The sequence below is a fragment of the Dermochelys coriacea genome, chromosome 8, assembly GCF_009764565.3.
Source record: "Dermochelys coriacea isolate rDerCor1 chromosome 8, rDerCor1.pri.v4, whole genome shotgun sequence".
Taxonomy (NCBI): domain Eukaryota; kingdom Metazoa; phylum Chordata; order Testudines; family Dermochelyidae; genus Dermochelys; species Dermochelys coriacea.
The window spans coordinates 93467630-93492720 of record NC_050075.1 but is presented as its reverse complement, the minus strand read 5'-3'; the positions used below and the strand labels follow the sequence as shown (position 1 = coordinate 93492720).

General features: G+C 43.0%; 1 protein-coding gene across 7 annotated transcripts in view; it reads left to right on the top strand.

The window, feature by feature from the left end:
- Positions 1 to 25091, top strand: part of FGGY (FGGY carbohydrate kinase domain containing) — a 414960-nt gene that overhangs the window by 183143 nt on the left and 206726 nt on the right. For 4 of the 7 annotated variants that reach the window (XR_006273791.1, XM_043490946.1, XM_043490947.1 and 1 more), the window contains exon 1: positions 20205 to 20339. The exons of 1 other annotated variant lie outside the window; for it this stretch is intronic. The gene's annotated coding sequence lies outside the window, so the exon portion shown is untranslated. Of the gene's footprint in view, positions 1 to 20176; positions 20340 to 25091 lie in introns of those variants that run through there. 2 more of the 7 variants (XM_043490942.1, XM_043490944.1) reach the window with 2 other exon arrangements.

The following is a 25091-nucleotide window of genomic DNA, read 5'->3' as shown; positions in this document are numbered from 1 at the left end:
AGGCCACAAAGAATAAGTCAGCCTGGGGATTGAAGTACCTTCTCATTCATTGCAGTGGTCTCTCCAAGTAGGTCCAGGATGAGGAACAGGCAGTGTGTTGGAAGCACTAATTATCACTGCCTGAGCTGGGCTTGTTCTGGGAATAAAGAGAGGGCTTCGTCTCTAGGGATGTCAGAGCAGCACTTTTTATTTGCACGGACTTGACCTAAATAATTTAAACAAACCAATACACAACTGATATAATTTCTACTGAAGAAGTGCAATATGCACCAAAAGTGTCAATGCTATATTTTCCTGTCTGTTTAATGCAGTATCTGGTGAGGATGGGGGGAAAAGGTGAGGTACAACAAATCCACTGTAACAAAGTACTATATCAGGGAACATGTGACAGGCAGCCGCATGTGTGTGACACATACTGTAACAACTCCTGTTGTATTCACTCCCTTGCACGCGGATGCTTCCTAATCCTGTTCACAAAGGGAAAAGTTCACCAATATTCCAAACCTTCAGTTTGTGTAAATACAGCCTATGAAGGGGACAGGATTAATTGATGTACTTGGCCTTTCCTCAGTGGTTTACCTCAACATTGCTCAGTGTATACATTCTGTAAATCTCATTGGGAGCAACTGCATCAGTTCATGCTGCTGCTCTGCAAACATGCAGAAAATGTTATTAAAGGAACAAATGCACAGCAGTGCTGATGTGCATTTAATTTTCCCTTGGCTTCGTAGATGGTCCTGAGCCAACCCCCCTGGATCCAAACACCCCTGAACTAGGGGCTTTTGGAATCCCAACTCAGATCTGAATCCAAATTCCTCTGCTGGCCTTTGTAAGAAGTGGTTTCATGTTGCAAGTGCGGGAGTAACTGTGCAAATGAAAGGACATAATGCTAGTTTAGGAGTAACTTATACTAACAAATGTGTTACGTCTCTGAGCTTGTGCAGTGTGTGTTAGATGTTGCCAGAAGCCTGAGCAAACTCAGTGTGAGCTGGATGTTTGGACATTTAATATGAGCATTGTGTCTTCTTTCCAGCAAACCTGACTCCTCAGTGTTAAGCCTTACAGCCTGTTTCTCTATAATGAGCCAATCCAGAACCCTAGATCTGAACTCATCTGGCATTAGGGGGTTAGAATTCTGGATCCAAATTTTGTAGCTTAGGCCCATCTTTAATTTGCTTTTGCTTAATGTTCTAAATGAATAGTCTCTGAATGTCATGGCTTTTGTCAGAGGAGATAAGAGAACAACATTGTTACATGACCTTGCAGTGTAGTTATCGATGAACTAGCAGCACCAATGGGGATGTTCCTGGGGAGGTTTGCAATGGGCCTTCATTTCTGTGGGAGATTGTTTCACAGTCTCTGACAGCCCCTTGAGAAATCTCTTGCACAGATGAGCTTTAGCCTGTGGTATGTCTCAGAAGTGGAATTGTTGACCACAGTCTTCATCTTGCAGTGTTCAATGATCTTTTAGATATCCTGGGCTCAGGCCATTGAGCACCTTGAACAAATTTCCATCTCTGGGTGGTAGAATAGACAGGATATTATTATGTCAAACACCTTATGATGTAAAAAGAGATATCTGTTAGACATGGGCCTGAATCAAAACCCTAGATCATACAGCTCTCAAACTTTGGAAGAGTTCAGATTGGCATCTAAAATCTGCAGCTTGGTCCACTATCTAATCTTTAAATTAACAAGACTAGCAAGTTAAGGTTACAGTTTAATGTAAAGAAAGTTACAGGATCTATCAGTCTCCCGCATTTAGGATTTAAGTGAATAAACCAAAACCAGCTGAGAACAGAAAGAAGTTTTGCACCATCATAAAATATTGAACAATTAAATGTAATAAAGGAGTTCCATGCTTTTGTTGAAGTATCTTGCATAAGCTATTGTCAGAGAAATAGTCTTGAGACAGAGATGGACCATTAGTCTGCTTTAATTTGTCAATATCTACATTCCAAAACCAGTCCTTTAATATTATTTTAATGTAAATGTTTTGTGGTTACCTATCACTATGGGCCAACCTCATTCCCCAGTGCCCAGCCTGACTGACTGGAGTGGGCACTAGGGAGATGTGCTGTGTGAGGGGAAGTAGACAAGCGGCTGTTTTTCCAGCTTCTAGCATGTCCCCTCCATGTAGGAAAGACAGGTGGCTCCCTCAGCACTGTCCCCTACCCCTCTCCTCACTTTCTCATATCCCCATCCCCACCCACTGCACAAGGATCCTCTGTGGAAATGGTCTCGCCAATCCAGTCCTTGTCTTCTGTTATGGAACCACACTGGTTCTGCTGTTGTGAGTCCTCCAAGGCTGCGGAGAAAAGAGCTGGATTTGTCCCTATTTACATGTTGTTTAGAGTAGTGTGCACCCTAGAGCTCCCACACATCTGACATGTTGGATCAGTGATACTGCAGCATAACAAATCTCTTACCTTTTATATTTCTGCTCTCCTGAGGATTTTAAGGGTATATTCTCCCACCAGCATGTCAAGAATTTATGCATTTAACATCTGTTGACATGAATAGGAGAGACTGTTCTCACTCACAGACTTGTTCTTTCATTAGGCATCCAATGCTAATGGGAATTATGTGAATAGGAATCAAGCGGAGAGTAGATCAGAACCAAACATAGGCACAAGAAACTACTTAGGAGGCTTGCAGCTCCGTGCTGATTTGGAAATGTACAGGCCAGACAAATCTTACCCTTCAGAAGCTGGAAGAAAAGGGAAGGGGAGGATGTCATCCCCAGATCATCTTCCCCCAACCCCCATCAAGAATAGAATCAGAATGGAGAGAAGACTCTCCATTACAGTCCCCCACCCCAACAGCTGGACCAAATGGAGAGGCAGCTCACTTGCCAGTTTTCCCCACTGCCTCTTGCACCCTAGGTCCTTTCAAATCATAAATGCAGTAACGTGTCCTGAGAATGTTACAAAGACATTGCATGTATGACGTGCAGTGGTGGGGTGGCAGAGTGGGCAAACCGCTAAAGAAATACATCTCTGTATCATATGCATTCCCAACAGCAAGCAAAACAGAGATGAGCATTAAATATTGTATCATGATAACGTGGGGGGGTTCAGTGTGTAGCAACGTCCTTTGAGAGTTACCCTTACAGTAAAAGTTGAACACTGAAGAGGAAAGAAAATGTTATTAGGAAATATGGCAATGACTTGAGCCCTTAATTAGACGTCAACGGTATCTCAGAGTAAGCAATTTCCCAGCAGATTATCGGAGAGATGTGAAATGAATGGTAAGAGCGGCTTTACAGGCAAAGGTGGGCGCACACATTTGCTTACAGAAAGGCAAAAGACAGTGCGTAAATGTCTGGAATATTACATAAAAGCTGTCTGGTAGACCAAGCTGCGCAATTAAAATCCATCTTGCTTAAACGAACCCTGAGTGCAGGTCAAACAAATCTAATTTTTATCGTTCCTTAAGGAGATGTCTGTATAGGAGACAAAAGAGGGATGCAGCAGCCAGGTTAAAAATCAAGATGCTTTAAAAAATTAAATGTTCACAATAGTGCTACAGCAGGCGAGATAAATGATATATTGTAGTGGTGGTTTAAAACTAATTGATGACTAATGTTGTAATGCATTCATAGCTACACGGAGCTGTTATACATCTTGGTCATGCTGAAGGGACACTTCAAGGAGAAAAATTGCTAACTCTTTTAACCTGATGGAACTTGGGGAAAAAAATAGTTACTTTAAGTGATAAATGGGAAGGTTGCGACCTCCTAATGTACAGCTGGGTCTTGCGATGCAAAATCAAATTACCATTAAACAGAATATGATCCGTGAAGGAATTAAAACAAGCATGATCCAGAGCAAAGGTTTCTGTGGAGAAATTCAATGATGCAGTCTGGGTCTGACTGGGGTCCATCAGCTAACCAGCAGTTTAATAGTGATATGATCAAATTTCTGCAAAACACCAAGCAGTGTGGGACAGCCTGGCTATAGAATTGTTGTAATGAGCTGTTATGGATTTAAATGGTTTCTGAATGAAAGTTCATTCCATTTGGGACTGCGGGGAAACTAACAATTCTTAGCATTTTTACAGCAATTTACCATCTATGTAGAAATTTACATATGCAACGCATTCTACAAACATTAATGAACTAGTTCATAAATAATTCAGTGCTGAGCGAAATGTGGTAGTTTTGGTTTTGGGGGGATTGTATGAACTTTTTCTTCTTAGTTTTGTCTCACCTGGAGTTCAGGCCCTCCTGGGCTTCGCTTCCCTAGGTTTCATGCCTGGTTTGGGGACTCAAAGCAAAAGTCAGCCAAGATCTTCTTGCTTTTCATGTCTAATTCATGAATCATAGAATATCAGGGTTGGAAGGGACCTCAGGAGGTCATCTAGTCCAACCCCCTGCCCAAAGCAGGACCAATCCCCAATTTTTTTTGCCCCAGAACAAACATGGTTTTCACCAAAGGCCATAAACTGGCCCAGCTTTTCTCCAAAACTTGGCGCTGGTTCAGTGAAAGACTTGCTATACACAACCATCTTCCTGTCTGAGTTTGAGTAGGTGGGATCCTCATTAGGCAGGAGGTGTTAAAGGGGAGATGCCCATATGTACAAGGCAGAGGTGAAAGTAAGCCGGTATGCCCCGGTACGGCATACTGGCAAGAGCTGGTGCACCACACTGGGGCAGGCCGGCTTCCCTAGGGGGCAATTTAAAGGGCCTGGGTCTCCCAGCAGTGGCTGGAGCCCTGGGGTAGCAGCTATGGGGCTCCAATGTCTATTTAAAGGATGGGGCGGTAGAAGCAGGAGAGCCCTGCATTCTTTAAATAGCCCCCGGAGCCCCGGGCTGCTGCTGCTACCCCGGTGGGGGAGGAAGAGGAGAAGGGGGAGGGGCACTTTCCTTACAGGATGGGCTGGGGCTGGCTCTGACCCCCTCAGCCCCACCCCTTCCACCCTAGGCCCCGCCCCTTCCAGGGGCCAGAGCTGGCCCCAGTGTACTGGTAAGTCACTTGACTTACTTTCACCCCTGGTACAAGGTCAGGGTCTACACAGTTAAGGACCTTAAAAACCAAGAGCTATCTGGTCAGAATGGGCAATCTGCCACTTTCCTCTCACCCAGGCTGAAAAACACAGGGTGGGCATAATGTGAACGTGGTTGCTCAATCCAAGGAGCAAATGCGTTTTTCTGCATTCTACATAAGCAGCAAATAACTGAGATGGTGTACTGGAAGTCCTGCTGGGGGGAATTACAGTAATGGAGCCCTCATAGTTACAAGGCTATTTGTTGTTGTTGCAAGGTCATCAGTGCCACAACTGATACATGGATTTCCCTGGAAGGGCTGTCATTAAAAGATTAAAAGTACCACCAAGATCCTTCACTTACTGCCTCTGAATGGGTTCTCTCAATAAGCAGGAGCATGATGACAGAGAAAGCAATCTCATAATGGCGACCTCCAGCCATTAGCAAGATTTCTATTTTTCCCAGGATTGAGGATGAGTTTCTATAGCAATAATACATTCATCGGGCAATATCCAAGAGAAATTCCTCTAAGTTAAAGTAACCTTGTTGTGTGAAGGAAAATACTTGAAATTTTTTATTTTTATGGTGTTGTTTTTTTCTTGTAGTCTGTGGTACTTGTTCTAGACAAATATCTATATATAACCTGCTATTCAGATTGTGTTATGCTTCCCCCACTCTGCCTAATCCAAAGTGATTATAAATCTGATACAGCCGCCATTTACAAGACTTAGTTGTTTAGTGCAAGGTGCAGAGGCTAAAACTTTAGCTCCAGATGCCCTGGGTTAAGCCCTTTAAGGGGGGAACATTTTTCTGGATTTCAAAATTCTGAAATTTAAAATTTTGTTCAAATTTCAAAATGTAAAATTTTCCTATCAGATCTGGTTGTTATGCTTGCTAGAAACTTACCGGCGCAAGTTCTGCCTGGTGATTTAGTAAATGTTTTTTACAAGAAGTAATATATACACAATAATGCCAGCGGGTCTGTAAAGGAGGATTTTGGATGGAGCTCTTTCCCTTCATCCACATATTATACCAAAACTAGTGTAACAGCTTCTTCTTAGTGAGATGTAAGGTGGTCTTTTTGTAAAGCTTAGTGTTGACCAAATGCTTTTTGGATGTTCATTGTTTTTAGGCAAAAAGGGGTGGGGGAAAGTAGCGTTAGTCAAAATTGTTAGCCCACAGTTGATTTAAGAGCCAAATGATAAGCTACACAGGAGAGGAGAAACTGAGCAATCCCCAGCCATGGCCGCATCCAGTCAGATAGACTGTTGGATAATACCTGCTGGAAGAGGTTGAGGTCGTATTTTATGAAACTCATGTAGTTCAATGAAAATGTCTTTTCAAAACCTCCCAAATACATATTAAATACATCAACGGGGGTTTCTTGAAGGATTTATGGGAACAGGCATATTATAATACCAGGTTATACATCGGACTAAGAGGGAAACAGACATCTTGGTTTGGTGGGGGGAGGAGAGAGAAACTCTCTCCTCTATTGCTTTACCTCACTATTTCTTTCTTGGGTCAATAAATCACTTCAACACAATCCAGGTATGTAAATAGATCATGTTCTGGATTTTCAGATACAGTCCAACAAGATTACATGACCTAAAATAGCTCCGTTGCATTGCTAAGCAACGCACCATTATTGTTGTTTTGGGCTTTTTAAACTATTGCTGAATATGACAGTTGTGGTGGTGTTTTCAATCCTTCCTTTACTACATCAGGTTTCTGAGGTGGTGTTTTCTCCCTTCCTTAATATATCAAATTTACTGATGTCTGTAGTCTGCATTTGGATCTCCGATATTCCACAATTCTTTGCTGCATCCTTTGAAGTGCTGCTGAAGCCGATAGAAAGCACAGTGGAGTTCATTTGAGTCCCAAAGTTGTTGGCTGTGGCTGCTTAGGATAAACCTCAGCCCCCTTGTTGCTGTTGAGAGATGGTAAACCGGGGAAAAGCAACAGACGAGGTGATGTGTGGAAGGGAACATCATCCCCTTTAAAACTAGAGATGAGAACAGTGAAGGAAGTGCTGATCAGTGGCAGTTGTGAGAGTAAAAGTTAGTTCTTTCCTTTCATTTATTAAGCAACATAGACTGAGAGCTCTTTAGAGTCAGCGATCATCTTTGTTCTGCATTTGTACGGCACCTACCACAATGGGGTCCTGGTCAATGATTGGGGATGCCACTTACTCCTGCAAAACAAGTGATAAATAATAATGTATATCCTATGTTAAAAGGAGTTTTTAAAGAAATCCATTTTCCTTTGGCTTACAAAAGGAAGCTCTACTGGAAAATAAAGAATGCTCTGAGCCTGTGACTTTGTGCATTATGTTCCTCTGTTGGACATTTTTGCAAATTATAGGGCCATTATTTTCTATTTCTGATCTTGAACTCCTATATACACTAATATATTTTGTACTCCATATTATTTATCTATTGATGGGGAAGGATAGTTGTAGGTCAAATAATTCCCATGTTATTTTGATGCCTGACAAGCATTGTAAGCAATGAAAATGCTTAAACACTTATTCGTATAAACAGCAATGATGGAGTTGCTCAACCAGCTTTGCCATTTTCCCTACTTTTGAAATTGATCAGATTTAAAGTATCCTAAAATAAGAATAGCTGCAATTTATTTCCTTCCTCAACATTTTCCCCTCCTTCATTACCACACTTCCTAGCTATGCCTAAAACAAAAACACCAAGAAAAATGTTTGCTGTATTTATGAAATTTTTATCTGCACGATTTATTTCACTTTCATTTTTTCAGACTAATCATTGCATTAAGAGTCTGAGTAAAGCCATTATGGTTTTATCCTTGCTTCAGAAAGAAAAGCTGTATGATCCAAAGATTAGCTTCTGAAATGTGATTCTGAAGAATGCTTAAAGCATTTTTCTTCTGCTGCTTGTGCCTGACGTTGGAAGAAGCTCTCTATCTGTGGCTGCCTTGTATGTCAAAATGCCTTTAACTTTCGCACATATGATGTAGTTTATTTTTCATAACTAAAAATATTTTAAATAGTCGATAGCATTTGCTCTACATTGATTTGTAAAAAGACTGTTTGCTTGTCAACTCAAAGCAAGAATGTGAGTGGGAAAGATTAAATTGTATATAGGTTGGTCAGTTTGTGCTCGATTACCATAATTGTCCTGATCAATAAATGTTCTCGATGTTAACACAAAGTCAAGAAGCTAAAAAAGATCCACTCAGTATTACAGTTCTTATAATGAAGCTCAGCAATGAGCTTGAGCAGATGTAACATTCACCATTTAACTTCTTCTCCTTATTATTCTCCCCACCACCCTTTCCAGGATGCCACATCCTGGACCCCACTTCAGCTGCTTTGTACTGCTCTGGCAACTGTAAAGCCAGCAGAATCAGCTCCCTGAATCCTCTGCTGGTGTACAAGTACCATGGTGTGCAACCACCTCTTCCCAGTGCCCAGGACAGGGAACATTCTCTGGTAAAAGCAGGCATAGCCAGGAGGTTCCTTTCTATGCCATTACAATCCCTGGTTTCTGGATCAGGCCCTTGCAGCCATAGGTGTCTTAATGTTAGAATAACCATAAGGTTGCTCTTATTTACACCAGAGACCAGCCTAGCCCTAGGATTAGGTGAGTGTTATGATAGCTTACAACAGCAAGTATCTCCTCCTTTCCCCTGGTCTTGCATCAAGACCAGAGGATCTAGCCCTGTGTTCTTAGTCCCTTTCCCATATATAAATTCTGATTACTAACTCTTATGCAACAGTGTAAATCCAATGAAATTTCATCAACATAAGTGAGATCAGAATTGAGCTTATAGCATTTAAAACTGCTTTTAAAATGCCCTAGCATTAACATCCCATATTTGCCTCCAGGCTCCTAAGCAATACAGTCAAGCTGGAAAATAGGTTTTGTTAAATTCATCTCAGATTAAGCGGAATTTGCTGGATCCACGAATTGCTTCCTCCTAGGCTTTCTGTAATTGTAGTATTTAATGTCCTTGGGATTGTAGTATTTTACTATGACCTCCTACCTATAATGTATTTCTAAATAAGAGAGAAATAGCAACAGGTTGTAAAATTTAATACATATGAAACAGATCCAATGAAATTTTGTAATATCTGAATATTCTTAAATGCAACAATAAAACAAAATAAAAAACAGGGCCTCTGATTCTTTCTCTTATAGCCTTTTCCTTAACATGTTTTGGAGAAAACTTGGCCTAAACTTAGGAGGAAACCCCATAATTGTCCCTTAAAATTTGAATTGCGTCAGTGTAGATAAGACACAAGGCCAAATTCTGCGTTGGTGTAACTCCATCAGCTTCAGTGATGTTACCCTACAAATGTATCTGGCCTGTGGTTTACAACTAGTCCCCTTGAGGCAGGTCTCTTGGAAGCAGGACTGTATTTTAATTATAAACAGACAATTTGTTTTGGATTGAATACAGAGCATGAAAATGTAACTGCTATAGGCACTAACTACATATATGGTGATATTATCCCTCTGTCTCCAGTGCTCTTTAGTTAAGTTGTCCAGGTTTTGCAGGTGGCTAAATGACCTTACAAGCTTTTTATTTTTTCTTCAATGTCTGAATGAGCCCCAGTTGTATTTAAGATTACACAAAATTATAGTTCTGGCTGAAGCCTTTTGTTATACATCTTGCAATCAATTTAGCAGAATAGCAGTTTATTGTTTGCAAGGATGCTGTATATTTCAGTTAACCACCTAATCACTGGAAGAATTTTTTTTTTTTGCAAGCTAACAGATGTTGTTGAAACTCTGACTTGAGACTCTGTTCACAAGTGCCTGAATACAAAAAGGCATCGCAGGAAAGGCATGATCTGCTTTAAGGGGGAAAAAAGTCCCACAGTCATTGAACCAGTTAAAACACTGCTTGAAATGGGTTAAAGCCATCTTCAACTTCTTTTCATGTTGATCAGATTTTGAAATCAAACAGTGGGCCAGTTTTGGGAAAAATGTGTAGCATAGCTGTGAGGTAGGAAACTTCCTCCAAAAAATTAGGAAATGGAGAAATCTGGTCCATATATATCATTTGTAGAGGATATGTTTGAGGGAGATGACAAGAACTTTGGATACTTTTTCATTACTGACAGGTTGTTAGTACATTGCATGGTAAATCAAAACAAAAAGAATATACTCCTTCTTCACATATGCACAATGTGCCTTAGGTGGCACGTTACCAGAATTCATCACCGAATTTGGTCCACTGTTTGGATCATTAGCTTCCCTGGCCCAGGCCAGGTACTCAGGGGAACGCTGATCCATGTCCCCCAGTGAAAGTACTGGCATGAGCTAGACACAATTTGTGGTATAGTCTTGGCAAAAGATTGGATGAAAGTATTTACCATCTTTTGTGGTTTTTAGCATATTGTGAAATATAAAGAGCTCAATAGATTTTCACAGCTTGGTTTGTGAAATCAATTTCCAGCTCAACAGCTTGCAAAATTGTGAAATCAGAGTCAAGTGCAAATTTATAATATAATGTATAAAGAGACACAAACCAGGTGACTTGGGAATGAAATGGCAAGAGACTTATGCACACTGGTTTGACATCCGGAAGTTGCATGGGAATCTGTAGATCCACCAACCCATGATTCATCTAGCACTGAGAGACAAGCTGAGACACCAAGGTGCTGATGGCTCTAGGTGGACAGCAGATGCTAGATCTTTCCGTTGAGCAGGAGCAGGTGGGGACCCACATGAGCTCAGTTTTCTTTTGGGTATTGTGACAAAGCTCTGTCCTTGCCTCCGTGGGTCCCACGTTTCCTGGCGGATTTTGCTAGCCTCAGAGGCTCACTGTGAACCTCCACGTAACCCTTCTTTCTCTAGGGACAAGGGTCACAGTCTACTGAGCCATTTTCATCATAAGCCAGCGAGGGAGGTGAGGAGAAGTTATCCTTCCTTGCACAGTCTCTGTTGTCTCCCAGTCTCAGTGACTAATCAGGGGGCAAATGTGGGCGGGGGGAGCCCAGGCCCACTCTCTATTCCGGGATCCAGCCCAGGGACCCTAATAGTATCAGCTATGGTAGCTGACCTTTTAGAAACATGACATGTACAATTCCCTGGGCTACTTCCCCCACAGCAGCCCTCACTTCCTCAAGCTCCACTTCACCCTTACCTCAGGGCCTCCTTCCTTGTGCCTGATATGGTGTGTACTACTCAGCATCTCCAACCACACAACTTCTTCCCACAGCTCCTGACATTCACACCCACCTGACTAACTGGGAGGCTTTTAACTAGTTTCAGCCAGCCCCTGATTGGCTTCAGGTGTCCCAATCAACCTAGCCTTCTCCCTGCCTTCTGGAAAGTTCTTAATTGGCCCTAGGTGTCTTAACTGACCTGGAGCAGCTGCCATTTCACTTATCCTGGTACCAGGGATTTGTTTAGCCTGGAGCTAATATATCTATCTCCCACTATTCTTCCATAGCCATCTGGTCTTTCCCTGTCACAGTATGCTCTTACTGGGCACTGGAGGACCTTCAATAGGCCCTGTTTACTCAGCAAGAGATGATGGGCCATTTCACCTCTGTGCAGCAAAAGATGAATACAGTTGGTTAGGTGACCATGCATGGGGTGACAGTCAAATAAGGCATTACTTCTAGTACAATGTTGTCAGTGGGTTCCTTCTCTGGTCCTGCACTGTGACCTCTTCTTCCCTTTCCACAGTGCATGAAGATGTGGCAGGTTTCCAAGAGGGGAGCCAGTGGAGGAAAAATTTCTAGCAGTTTCGAGCACTCAGAGTAAAGGCTGTGAGCTTGAGGATGAAGCAACAGTGATGGTTGTTTTTCATTGTTTTGTATAGTGTGGCAGCAAATAAGCCAGCCTGTTTGCTATCAGGACCACTGATTCTTATAGCCTTTGTACTGTGACTTCAGCACTATAAAAAATATGTCCCCTAGAATCCTTAGGTTCTGGGCTCCGTGGTCAGAGGAGGCCTGAATACAGAGGGTGTCAGCAGGACCATGCATCGCTAATTAATGAGCCAGCTGGCCACTTATTAAGCAGCCTCTCATGAGGTAGGGTTGCCAACCCTTCAGGATTGTCCTGGAGTCTCCAGGAATCAAAGATTATTATTCAATTAAATATTATGTCATGTGATGAAATCTCCAGGAATAAATCCAACCAGAATTGGCAACCCTATTTGAGGATGTGGAATAAGATGAAATCAAGTGTCCATCCAGGGAGACAGGCCGGGGCAGATCATGTGCAAGATCTCAATATTTTGGAGGATCTAGAAATTTGTTGGATCAGTGCCCTGTTTAGATCAGCTTGTGGTCTTTGTATTCAAATTTATATCCTGAGAAAACTGAGCAGGTGTACCACAAGTGTAGGTACTTAATCATTATTTCCCCAGATACAGTTAAAGCTTCATAAAGCTTTGGAGTTTCCCTTCTTTGTACCTTTAGTATCTGAGAGCAAGTTTAATATATCTCTGAAAAATCCCTATAGGAAATGCCCTTTTTCCCTGGTGGTGCATTCTTCATAGTTTACAATTCCACTCAAAATTTTCCCTTAGTTGTCTTTATTAAAGCCATCAGTTATTACTTCCACATTTTTTGCCTGTTTATATGAATAGTTCAAGCCTAATGATACAGGAGGTGTCTGATGCTAGGACTAGCCCGCTTCCTAAGATTAGGTCCATAATAACCCCAGACTCTGCAGGTTGTTTCACAAACTGCCTAAGTAAGCAATTCTCCATGACCCTTTATAAATCCTTTCTTCTCTTTAATTTTTGCCTGATTGTTATCCCAATCAATAGCTAAGTAATTGAAATTCTTCATGATCAAGGACCTAGTCTTTTTACAGGCATAACTTATCAGTAAAAGAATTTTCTTATCTGCTTTCCTTCTTTTTGTAATTGCATTGGTTTTATGTCAGTTGTACGTGTACATAAGAAGACAAAGAAAGGTTGTAGATAATTATGTATACAAAACCAATCAGCAAAAATTACATAGAGCATACAAGGCATTTATTTTCAATATATACAGACCTTGGATTATTCACTTCCCTGCTAGATCTGAAAAGACTCTTGAGACAATGGGCCAGATGCTTAGCATCACTCTACTTGCAGGATCTGGTGCAAAGCAATTCTATAGCCAGTTTCACCAACCCCTTGCAGATTCTACCTCTATTGAGGAATATGTGATTAGTGTAGAGTTGTGTTAGTGGTACTGTCTTCACCATCCTTAGCCCTTGGTGCAGGGGTGTGGCTGAGGGAAATGAGCATGGCCGGGTGGTAGTCTGTGTGCCTTGGGAGTCCCTGATTGCCAGAACAGCTCTCAAACAGCTTTAATTTGTGTTGGGGTCTTGACAAATGGAGATTAGTTCTAGGACCTGGGGGCCTATGGTGCAGTTTACAGACCCCTCACTAAGATAAAAGGAGTGGTGGAATGGTATTGGGCCAAGAAGGCTCTGCAGCTGCCAGGCATGTTTCCTATGGAGGATGTGCTTAAAAGGGGAGTTCTGGCAGTCAGGTGGGGGAAAGAGTAAGGGAGAGACTGGCTGCAAGAAGGCAGGCAGGTGGTAACTGCTGAAGCAGAGCAATCTAGAGGGGGAAGACCAGGACTGAGTAAGACTCATCTGGGAGAGTGGGGAACTGATCTTGTCCCTTTTCCCTCTTCTCCTTGACTAGGGGAAACAACTGGACTCTGGGAGTGAGCTTGGAAGCTACCTTCCCCCTCCCGCCCAACCTGCTGGGGCTCCAAATTACTGAGACTGTAGAAGAAGGCTGGGGCCACATCCCCAAGATGAAGGGAAACAGGGAAGGTAGGAAGAGGCCCAGAGGGGCTGATCTGGAGTATCAGCCAGAGGGGTCTGAGCCACTCCTTGCCTCTCTGCCCTTGGTCCTGGGCTGGGACCCAGTGAAGAAGGAGGGCTCACATCCTCCTACCTTTCTCTAGTCCCCCCAGCCACCTGAGAGATCCTGGAGGACTCTGGCCACAGAGTGAAGCCTGCTACAGGGCCATAAAAGTGTCTTAAAGCCTCCTTGCACATCCCAATCTATCCTCTGGTCTTGTACTGAGCACAATCTGGTCAGACTGGATGATCTTGCCTAGTGTGTGTATTTGAGAATTGTGGACTTGAATGACTAGATAGCTAGAAGGTGTACTTCCTTCATTTGTGCCTAAATGTTGACATTCTTTTCCAGTTATTCGTTTCTGATAAAGGCTCAGATCCTGCAAGTACTCCCTCTTATGGAACTCCCATTGACTCCTAAGTCAGGTCCAAAGTCAGTCTTTCCATCAGAGCTTCTGTGGGAAATTTGCTCAGCCATTCTGCATATGATTTTATTACCGATACATAAAAACACATACATGTTTGCATATATGTACTCCTGCAATGACAGTTCACTGACAAGGAACAGCAGAACTATGGGCATGATCTTGCATATAGTCAATGGGAGTTTTAGTATTGATTTCAGTAAGACCAGGATTGGACCCTTAATCCCCAACTTTTCCTCAAGCACACTGCCCAGTTTTCATTCCCTCTTTTCCTTCTATAATAAGTCATTTATCTCTATCCTACCTCTGACCTCCCTCTTTGATTGCAGTTAATGGAACTGTCACCTTTATGTACTCATGTTCCATTTCTCAACCTGTCTGGACTTTGGCCTCCAAAGGTTACCACTGCTAGTGAAGTAATATGATTAAGTGAGTCTTTTTAGACAGATTTATGCAAAGAGTTTCTTCTCCAGCAAATGTCACATCTAGTCTAGTTTTGTAAAAGAGAATATTTCAAAGATGCCAACTGTCATTGAAAAACACTAAATTGTTCTACAGCACTGGTTAAAAAGACTGTGGACCAGATCACAGCAAGGCTGATTTACACCACCTAAGGATCTGGCCCTACTGCTTACAATAGTATTTTTTTAATAAGGAAACAAAGAAAACAGAATTTTTCTTCTACATTAGAAAGAAGAGCTTCCACTAGTTACCATGTAATTAAAAGGAAAAGTGATGTATTTTAAGAGTGCCTATCCATAGAGGCACGGATCAGCATTCATGTCGCACTCCTCGTCGGTACCCGGTCCGGGCTGGGAAAGCTAGTGATCTAACCAGCAGACCAAATTTGGAGATGAATCCTGGTCACGTGCCACCTAAGGCACATTGCACATATGCTTGGAAGTGCCTATCCATAATCCATGGAGGTTGGGAAGATTTTGAAAAGCAAAAGGTAAAACAGATCTTCTTGTTACTGAAGTTTTCCTGAGTTAAACCAGGTGGTAACATTTGAAATAAAACAAAGGAAAATTCAGTTGTCTTGCATTCCTTGCAATATATTAGATGGTACCTTACATAACAAAGAGGCAAATATCTACAGTATATTTTATGACTTTATATTTATGTTTTGAGATTCTAGAAGGTTCAGTGCACACGCAACTGCGCTTGCTGGATTTGACATGAAACAAAAATATAATAATATTCTGCACTGATATAACACCTCCCAACCTCGGATGTTTAAAACAATATGTTTAAAACAGTAATTCCTTAAGCCTCATAATACCCTCAGTGTTGTCACCTCTTGTGATTTTATTGTGAGCCTCTCAATATTTGGTGTTTTACTTAAAGCTGCAGAACCTGGAGTTATATGGCTATGGAGAACCTCAGCTTTCATTTTAAAATAGTATGTTTTTAGCCTTCCTGATTTTGGAGAAAAGCTTGAAAATGTGACTCAAATACACCCTAAAGGCCTGGATATAAGAAGTCAAATAAACCCAGAACTTGTTTTATAAAAATCACATGATTTATTAGCCAATCTCATGATATTTTATTGGCTCGACTCATCATGGTTGAATGCTTGATGTTGGCAATACTGCACTCCAGAGGTGAAGATATTGTTATCTCTATTTTATATACTGGCTAGCAGCTAAACTTTCAAAAGTGGTCACAATTCTGGGTGCCTCCATTTTTTGGGTGCCCATCTTGAGATAACTGGATGTCTGAAATTGGGCACCCAACAAATGGAGACACCGAGAATCAGTGGCGGCTCTTGAAAATATTAGTCTAAGTCTTTGTTTCATTAGCAATGAGTGATTTGGTAGTCAGAGTTGGAGGAAAGAGATCTTTATTAACAACACTAAGAAGACAGTATTCCATGCTAATCGTGTGTGTGTGTGTGTGTGTGTTAGCAGCCTTGTGTGTGTGTGTATGTTAGCGGCATGACCTCAGCTTTACTCTTGGGACCCTAGTGGCACATCAAACTCAGTTAGGGTTGCCAGCAGTCCAGTTTTCGACAGGAAAGCCCAGTCGAAAAGGGACCCTGGCGGCTCTGGTCAGCACTGCCGTTAAATGTACGGTTATCAGTGCTGTGGGGCTAAGGCAGGCTAGACCTTACCTGTCCTGGCACTGCATTGTGCCCTGAAAGCGGCCAGCAGATCCGGCTCCTACTTGGGGGGCCACGGGGCTCCGCACACTGCCCCCGCCCTGAGCACTGGCTCTACATTTCCATTGACCGGGGGGGGGGGGCGATGTCCGTGGATGAGAGCAGCGCGCAGAGCCTCCTGGCCCCCTCACCTAGGAGACGGACTTTCCTGGCTGCTTCCGGGGCGCAGCGCAAAGCCAGGACAGGTAGGGAGCCTGCCTTAGCCCTGCTGTGCCACTGACCAGGAGCCATCTGAGGTAAGCCTGTTCCCCAACCCCCTGCCCCAGCCCTGAGCCCCCTGCCCCAAACCCGGAGCCCCCTCTTGTATGCCAAACCCCTCATCCCTGGCCCCACCCCAGAGCCTGCACCCCCAAGCCAGAGCCCTCACCGCCCCTGCACCCTAACCCCCTGCCCTAACCCAGAGCCCCCTCCCAAACCCTGAATGCCTCATCCCTGGCCACTGCCCAGAGCCCATACCCCCTCCTGCACCCAACCCCCTGCCTCCACCCACAGCCCCCTCCCACACTCCGAATCCCTTGGTCCCAACCCCCCAGCCTGAAGCCCCCTCCTGCTCCCCAAACCCCTTATTCCCAGCCCCACTCCCGAGCCCGCACTCCCAGCCAGAGCCCTCACCCCCTCCTACACCCCAACTTCCTGCCCCAACCCGGAGCCCACTCCCTCATCCTGAACCCGTCATTTCTGGCCCCACCCTGGAGCCTGCACCCCCAGTTAGAGCCCTCACCCACTCCTGCACCCCTGCCCCAGCTCAGTGAAAGTGAGTGAGGATGGGGGAGAGCGAGCCACGGAGGGAGGGGGAATGTAATGAGCATGGAGGTGGGGCCTTGGGGAAGGGGCAGGGCCAGGGTGTTCAGTTTTTTGGTATTAGAAAGTTGGCAACCCTAAACTCAGTCCCTCCTGAAACCATCTCTCTCCAGTCTCACTTACCTTACAACATTAAATAGGGCTGAATGAAATTAAAAATTCCCTTCCTGTGGACAGTGCCCACATTTGTTCTCATTCATGGAATGGAAATTCCAAAACTTGAGATATAGAAATGTTGAAATGTTATTTTTTTCAAGATTTTTGATTGAAACAAAATATTTTGACATTACCAAAATCAAAATGTTTAGTTTTTGTTTGTCAGACTGACCTGATTGGTTTCGAATCAATTTAGTATTAAACTGAATTTTCCCATTGTGGCACATTGCCTCATTTTAGAAGTCTGTCCCTTATGGGGTAGGTGCCCTGGCTGGACTACATCTCCCATGAGCACCATACAGAACTTGATCAGAGGGAAAGCTGCATTGCATTATTGGAGGTGATGGCCTCTAGAGAGCACAGCCTGTAGGCAATAATGGGGATAAAAACTACAATTCCCATAAGGCAATGTGCTGATAAGGAAATGCAGTTTGACGTTTTATTTAACTTAATCAAAACAAAATGTTTTGGGCCAGTTCAACAAAACTAAATATTTCAGTTTGAGTCAAAATGATCCAAAATGCAATAATTCATTTAGATTTTTCCAATAAAAAATTGAATTTTTTTGGCAAAATTTCCCACTGACAATTATGATTTTGTGGAAACTGATTTTCTGACAGAAAATCATTTTAATGGAAAATTCCTGCCCAGTTTGAACATTAACTGACTAGCAAAGGTCACAAAGTGATTCAGTGGCAAGGTTGGGAATAGAATGCACAGCTCCTGACCATTATGGGCTCTAACCACATGATAACACTCATGTTTCCATAAGCAGGGTTCTTCTTGTAGTATTTGTGTCTCTGTGAAAATGAGAACATTCTAGGAATTTTGTAAGAATGCCTCCTATTACAAGACTTCTTTCCAAAGAATATTCAGATAGAAACAGGGACAAGTAAACTAGGGCTCCCAGGGGCCTCTTAGGGGTATGTCTACACCTCAGTTAGACACCTGCGGCTAGCCCATGCCAGCTGACTTGGGCTCACAGAGCTTGGGCTAAGGTGCTGTTTAATTGCAGTGTGAACATGCAGCCTGAGTTCTGGGACTCTTGCAGGGGCCTCAGACCGAGGCTCCAGCCTGAGCCCAAATATCTATGCCACAATTAAACAGCCCCTTAGCCTGAATCAGCAGGCATGGGCCAGCTATGGGTTTTTAACTGCAGTGTAGACATACCCTTACTCTCCGGGAACTCCCAAGCACCAGACTTAGGCTATGTCTACATGACAAGTTGACCTACGCTGCACAACTCCAGCTATGTGAATAACGTAACTGGAGTTGACGTACCTTAGGTTGAGTTACCGCGGGGTCTACACCGTGGGCGGTCGGCAGGAGAAACTCTCCCATCGACTTACCTTACTCTTCTCGTCGGGGGTAGAGTACAGGGGTCAACTGGAGAGCGATCTGCTGTTGATTTGGCGGGTCTTCACTAGACCGGCTAAATCAACCGCTGGTGGATCGACCTCAGAATGTCGATCCTGACTGTAGTGTACACATCGCCTTAGACTCATAGACTTTAAGGCCAGAAGGAACCATCATGATCATCTAGTCTAACCTCCTGCATGTTGCAGGCCACAGAACTTCACCCACCCACTCCTGTAATAGACCCATAATCTCTGGTTGAGTAACTGAAGTCCTCAAATCTTGATCTAAAGACTTCAAATGATAGAGAAGCCACTATTTACTCTACCTGCATGTATGCCATGCTGCAGAGGAAAGCGAACACCCCCCACCCAGGGTCTCTGACAATATGACCCCAGGGGAAAATTCCCTCCTGACTCCAAATATAGCGATCAGTTAGGCCCTGAGCATGTGGGCAAGACCCACCAACCAGACACTTCGGAAAGAATTCTCTGTAATAACTCAGAGCCTTCCCCATCTAGTGTCTCATCGCTGGCCGTTGGAGATATTTGCTATTAGCAGCAGTCACAGATCATCATTGTACTTAGTCTCATCATATCATTCCCTCCATAAACTTTTCAAACACTCTTGTTACTTGTGCAGAGACCTGGCACAGTCTAACTCTACCCATAGTTTAGAATGCATGTACTATGGCTACAGCTGCCCTTTGTTCCTTTTTTCAGGGAACTCTCCCCATTTGGATAGAACTATCCTATCCCCATCTCTTAGGGGCCTTAAAACAACCCTTAAATGTACTTGGGATTGACCTCTCATGACATTGGACTGCAACTTTTGACCCTCAGGGCAAAAGTCTCAAAGGTTGTAGCCCTACACACGAGCACCAAATCACAGCTCAGTCATGGTTTGTTGATTTTGCTACTGTTATATATTTTTGGCCCAATGCTGACAATGCCCATTTCAATGCCTGTTCCCTGGTTCAGAGCTAGGCTTGTATATTGTTTCCTTGTGTTACTCTTTCTTTGGGTTGCTGTATGGCTTCTGTATTCATTAAGTGGGAAATATTGTCCAAGCTACGCTCATAAACCCCCCTGGATTTCTGTAGTCTCACAAAGTTACAGGATTGTAGCTGCTGGCAGAATTTGGGTTGCATTATAATTTTATCAGTAGTACTTTAAAACCTATTTCTCCTCTTTGATTTTTTTTTTTAATAAAAGAGAAATAAGTCTCTTACGGAGACAAAAATACTTATATCATTTGAATTCTTGACAAGGTATAACACACACTTCTGTTTTATAGAGCCGTGCAACTTGACAGCTATAACCAACAGTCAGCAGATCCTTGTAAAAGAGTTCAAAATGACCGGGGTCCAGAATGAAAAACATACAGCTGCACCAGTCAGTAGAGATCTTGCTGAGTGCTCAAGCAGATTCAAAGAAAGCGGAGGGGAGAATTCCAACCAGTTGTGGCTTACGTTCAATTAACCAATCAGAAAATGCATTACAAATGTGCTCCAGCCAAGAGAGGAACATGAGGCTTTCCGGCAACTGCTCGCAGTCAGGAAATTGCCCTGTGAGGAAAATTGTGGTTTCTTTAAACTGCTGTCTGCGTACCCACTGCTAGCTAATATAATATTTCAGTTTGGACACGTAAGTGACCACTGTTCTCCAATCCAAACAATAATTAGCTGTGTAGCAAAGTCATAGATCACTAATGCATACAACTCAGGGTTTTCTTTAGGCAACCACGTATGGTAGGCCTTTTACTGTTGCTCCACTCTTAGTTCAGAGCAGTGATTCTTCAGCTCTCCCAAGCGGAGGGCCCCTTTGGTACTTTTGGAGGCTTCCCTCTAAAAATGTGGTGATAATTTTTCGTTTCCCAGAAAGTCAAAATGTTAATGTTGTGATGTTTAGATAGAAAATCCAGTTACTCTGCAAACTCTGATAATGTTTTCTACCTGGTCTGTGTATCTCCTTTGCACTCTTTTAGCAAACCCTTCGTGGTCATATCGGGCACCACTTAGTGTCCTTGGACCCCAGTGTGACAGTCTCTGTTTTAGTGAATAATTCCATGGACTGTAAGCAGGTTTTATTTAGAAAATTGTCTGTTCCCCATATAAGATGTTTCAGTTTTAAAAGGTATAAAGATATAAAGTTCAGATACTAGCAAGGGTAGAGGGAAGGTTACTTGTCTGTGAATAACCACTGGAAATTATTCAAAGTGAAAAGATTTTTGGAATCGTATGTGTGATCTGCTTATTTCTTGTATGTATGTTACTCAGGTTGGAGAGTAAAATTAAACTGGTTTGTTCTTAGCCAGCTTCAGCATCCTGATGTCCAGGCACCTAGTGAGATGGTACAAGATGATTCCGGTTGTCAGTTCCCCAAAAATTGTTTTTCTTGACATTTTCTTAAAACACAGCCTCCTTACTGGGCGTAAGCTAATTGACAGTGGGCCTGATTCTGAGATTTATTGACTGCCCTCAACTCCCATTGATTGATTTTAGTCACAATCAAGAGTGCTTGGAACCCTTCAGGAGGTGCTCCACATCTTCCAGGATTCGGCTCAGCATGTCTTTAACCTTCATAATTATTTTTATTAACCAAATCCGATATCAGAGTCGTGCTTCATACTGAAGTTACCCTCAACTTGTTCCTGGTGTATAAATGGCGGCAGCCAGTTTTCAGCAGACATGCACAAAAGACATGCACTTCTTTGCAGTTTTGCTTTAGTGGATCATCCTGATCTTTGGGGAAGCTCCCAACGATATGCTGCTTGCATATTGGCTGTAGTGGGATTTTCTCTTTCTTCTGAAAAGTGGAAACAGTCCGAGACACCTGGTTATAGGTGTAGGAGCTGAAGGCTATTTAATAAAATTAACCTGAGAAGTCAGTGGCCAGTTTAGGAGAAAGAAAATATAAGGGAGTGGGATGAGAGAGACATCCTGCTGAAGAACTTAGAAAGGACTGGGACTCAAAATTTCTCCCAGACTCCTAAAGGAGGTTAGTTGTTCCATCATACTTCAATTTTCCATTCTCCTGCACACCCTGTCTTGTAAGACCAATCCTTCTAATTTAGGAAAATATGGTATTAAAACATAATTTTTAAAAAGGGTTTTTCTAGCACTTACTAGTTTCCTCTCCTACATGAACACACTCTCGGGTGTTGGGAAATGGCCCTTCTCTTTTCCCACAGCCTGGGGGGTACCCCTCTATTGGACAGCTGCCACTATTTGGGGATCTAAGAATTGGAGCAGAAATTTATTGACAGGGTCAAAGGAGAGGGAACTAGAGCTACACCATGACTTTGGATACGGAGCCTCAGCTGCTTCTGCAGTCCTTGTCCATGTTCTGTCCTGTGCTACAACCAGGTGAGAGGAAAATGCCAGAATGGTTTTGAAGAGATGATCTTTTAGAAAATTATGATCATTTTGGACAAATAACTATCCTTTCCCCAAATGAGTGACAGGTCCTCATCCATTCCTCTCCTTGTGATTTCTCCATAATCTCTTTGCTTCCTCATCCCTCTTAACAGCTCCTTCCTTGCAAACCTACCACCGTTGGACCTATGTTTTCTCTGTGTTAGAGCTGGAGTTCTGATTCTGACCTATTTCTGAGCACGCCGAAACTTTATGGAACAAGAAGAGAATGATTATACTATGGATCCTCATTTTACGACTTGAGCCCTCTATCTTAGCGTGGTATACTACTGCCCATCACCATAGTATCTGGGGTATAGATTCACAAGGGTATTTAAGCATTGCAATGCACAGTTGCCTAGTGGAATTCTCAGCCCCAAGTTAGGCACCTAGGCTCCAATGCATTGTATGGGAGAAATAGGTGCCAAATAATTTAAAGGATTCTCAGAAGCCAGCAAGCTTTGCCGGGAGCTGCATAAATTAGCCAGGTGTGAAATGCAGAGAGAAGCAGGCCCTTCCGTGTGAAATTAATAGCAATAGTGCAGTCCCTCGTGGAGTTTCTGGCACTTCTCCTTTTTCAGACTCCAAACTCTGCTTGGGGTAAGGTTTATGTCTTTGATCTTTAGGGGTATTTTTCTGTAGGGTTAAGTGTTACGAGGGGGGAGTCAGTGTTTTCATTCTTTTGTCTCCAACTCCCTTGACGATTGTTCTGGGCTTTGTGGTACCAGAATTTTTCTCTCAGGTTTCATCTGCTGAAGTGGGGAGAGCACCCAGGGTGATCACAAACAGTTCTGTCTCCCTCTCTGAAGACTTCAAAAGAGGAAGCAGACCTCCAGTGGTCTGACCCACATCTCCTGCAGCTCCTCACTGAGAAAGAGAAGGCTGCATGCAGGTCTCTGAAAATCTCTGAGGTGTACAAATTTACAAGCTTTGGGCATTCCTATCTGAGGTGTTCTTTGCTCTATGGGAAGACACAGAGCACGCAACTTGTAAAGGGGAAAGTGACTGATATCTTTTGGGTGCTGTACTTGTGTTTGCGAGATTGTCACACAGAAGGCTGGAGGATTACTAAGGAGGGAAATCTCAGGCTTTATAGAGAAGTGGGGGAAGACAAGGAAAAAACCTTATTCAGTTCAGATAAGCATTTGCGGTTCGTCCATCACTGTTAGGGATTCTAGCATACAGAGAGAGATATGCTGACACATTACATATGTACAGTGTGTCCTGTTGTTTGATTTATGTTCTGAGTACGTGTTTCTCTTAAATTAGCCTAATGTGCAACCTTGCTTCTTCCTAAGTAGTTGTGACAGGAACTTCAGGGTCAGAGTGTTTAGAATTGCAGATTGTCTGGCAACCCAAATAAATGTTTAATCTTAATATGACAAATTACTTAAGGCTGTCACTCTTTCCAATTACAATGCAAGACTGAATGAGTACTGTATAGTAAACTTTGGATTTGACTACAGAAATATACTTGCTCCTGGGCTGAAAGTGTCTTAACAGAAATGGTTTACAGCATGTCTTTAAAAATTGATTTAAGTGTTACATCTATTACTGGCCCGGGCTTTCCAGTATCTGCCATGGGTTATTATAGACAATTCGTTCAGATGTTGTTTAAGTGGTGGAAGCTTGCTGGGAAATACAATGGATTTCAGCCAATATGCTAATTTTGATATTTTAGCATTTTATAGAATTGTGAACTCAGAGCAAATCATTTTATAATGATTTGCTGATGTAATTAAACTTATAGGGCAAATTCATCCCTGATGTAACTAAGTTATTTCCACCAGAGTTATGCTAAGAATGAATTTAGCCTATGATTCTTCTTCTTTTTCACTTCTATTATAACAGAGAAGGGAATAAAAACAATGAACACATACTAAAATTCAGCAATCTGGCTACCTTGTAACTGCCTCATTGACATTGTTTTATCCTTCCTACTGCATAGAGTAGGTTACAGTGATTGCAAAGAAAGGCCCTTCTCAGTACTGGTATTTATTAGCAGTAGGCTGCCCCACGTGGATCTATGCGTTACTTAGGGTTTCTTGTCTCCTGTTGGCTAGTCACACAAGTCTCATGGAACATTCTGATTGTAACATTTCTTCTTTGACACAATAACAGTCAAACCAACATCTCTGATCTTGGTTCCAAGCGCACTGTAATATCACATAGAAAAGGTTTGATTGCCAGCCACGCTACAACAGCCTCCCTAAGCAAAGGCTGAGTCCTGGCATGGAGTGATCTTTGCCTTCTCTCTTCCTGCTGGCCCCTGTCTGCAGTTCCTTAGATAGCAGCTTCCTGCTGTTCTTAAGGTTAAAGGGGAACAGGTAAAGAGATGCACTTTACACAGCGGCCAGTGAGGTAGGGCAAGGCCCAGTGTGTTATTTCTTGCATGGGAGAGGGGGATGGGGATGGAGATGGGGAGCAGGCATATTGTGATGGAGAAGGGACCAGGAAACATGGAGCAAACCAGGCCAGAGCAATACAATACACATTCAAAGCCCTAACATTTAAGTGTCCTCTCTCTGGTCTTCATCTTTTAGTTTCAAGGCACTGCTGTTGCCCAGGGATCAAAGGTTGCAAATCCCTCTCTTTTCCCAGAGCTATCCTTAGCCAGCTCTGTAGTTCCTACACCACCCACAAGCTCTTCATTCTTGCGATTTCTCACGGGCACACCACTTCTCCACTGGGAGCATATGGGATAGAACAGTAGCTCCTCTCTTGGGCCAGCTACCAGAACTGTGGCTGCTGTACATGCTAGCTGGCTGGTTAGCCAGACAGCCACTGCAAAGGGTCATCTTTCCCACCTGACTCCTCTCATTGATCTGGACACAGTGGCCAAGGAGAACAAACACAGGGGGTGGATTTTAAGCAGCAGGCCACAACTTTATTAAATGGAACACGAGGAGGGGCGTTACCTACCCTGCCACCCAGACTCTTACATATCAGGCATTCTAAGTAGTTCCAATTCGGGTGTTACAGG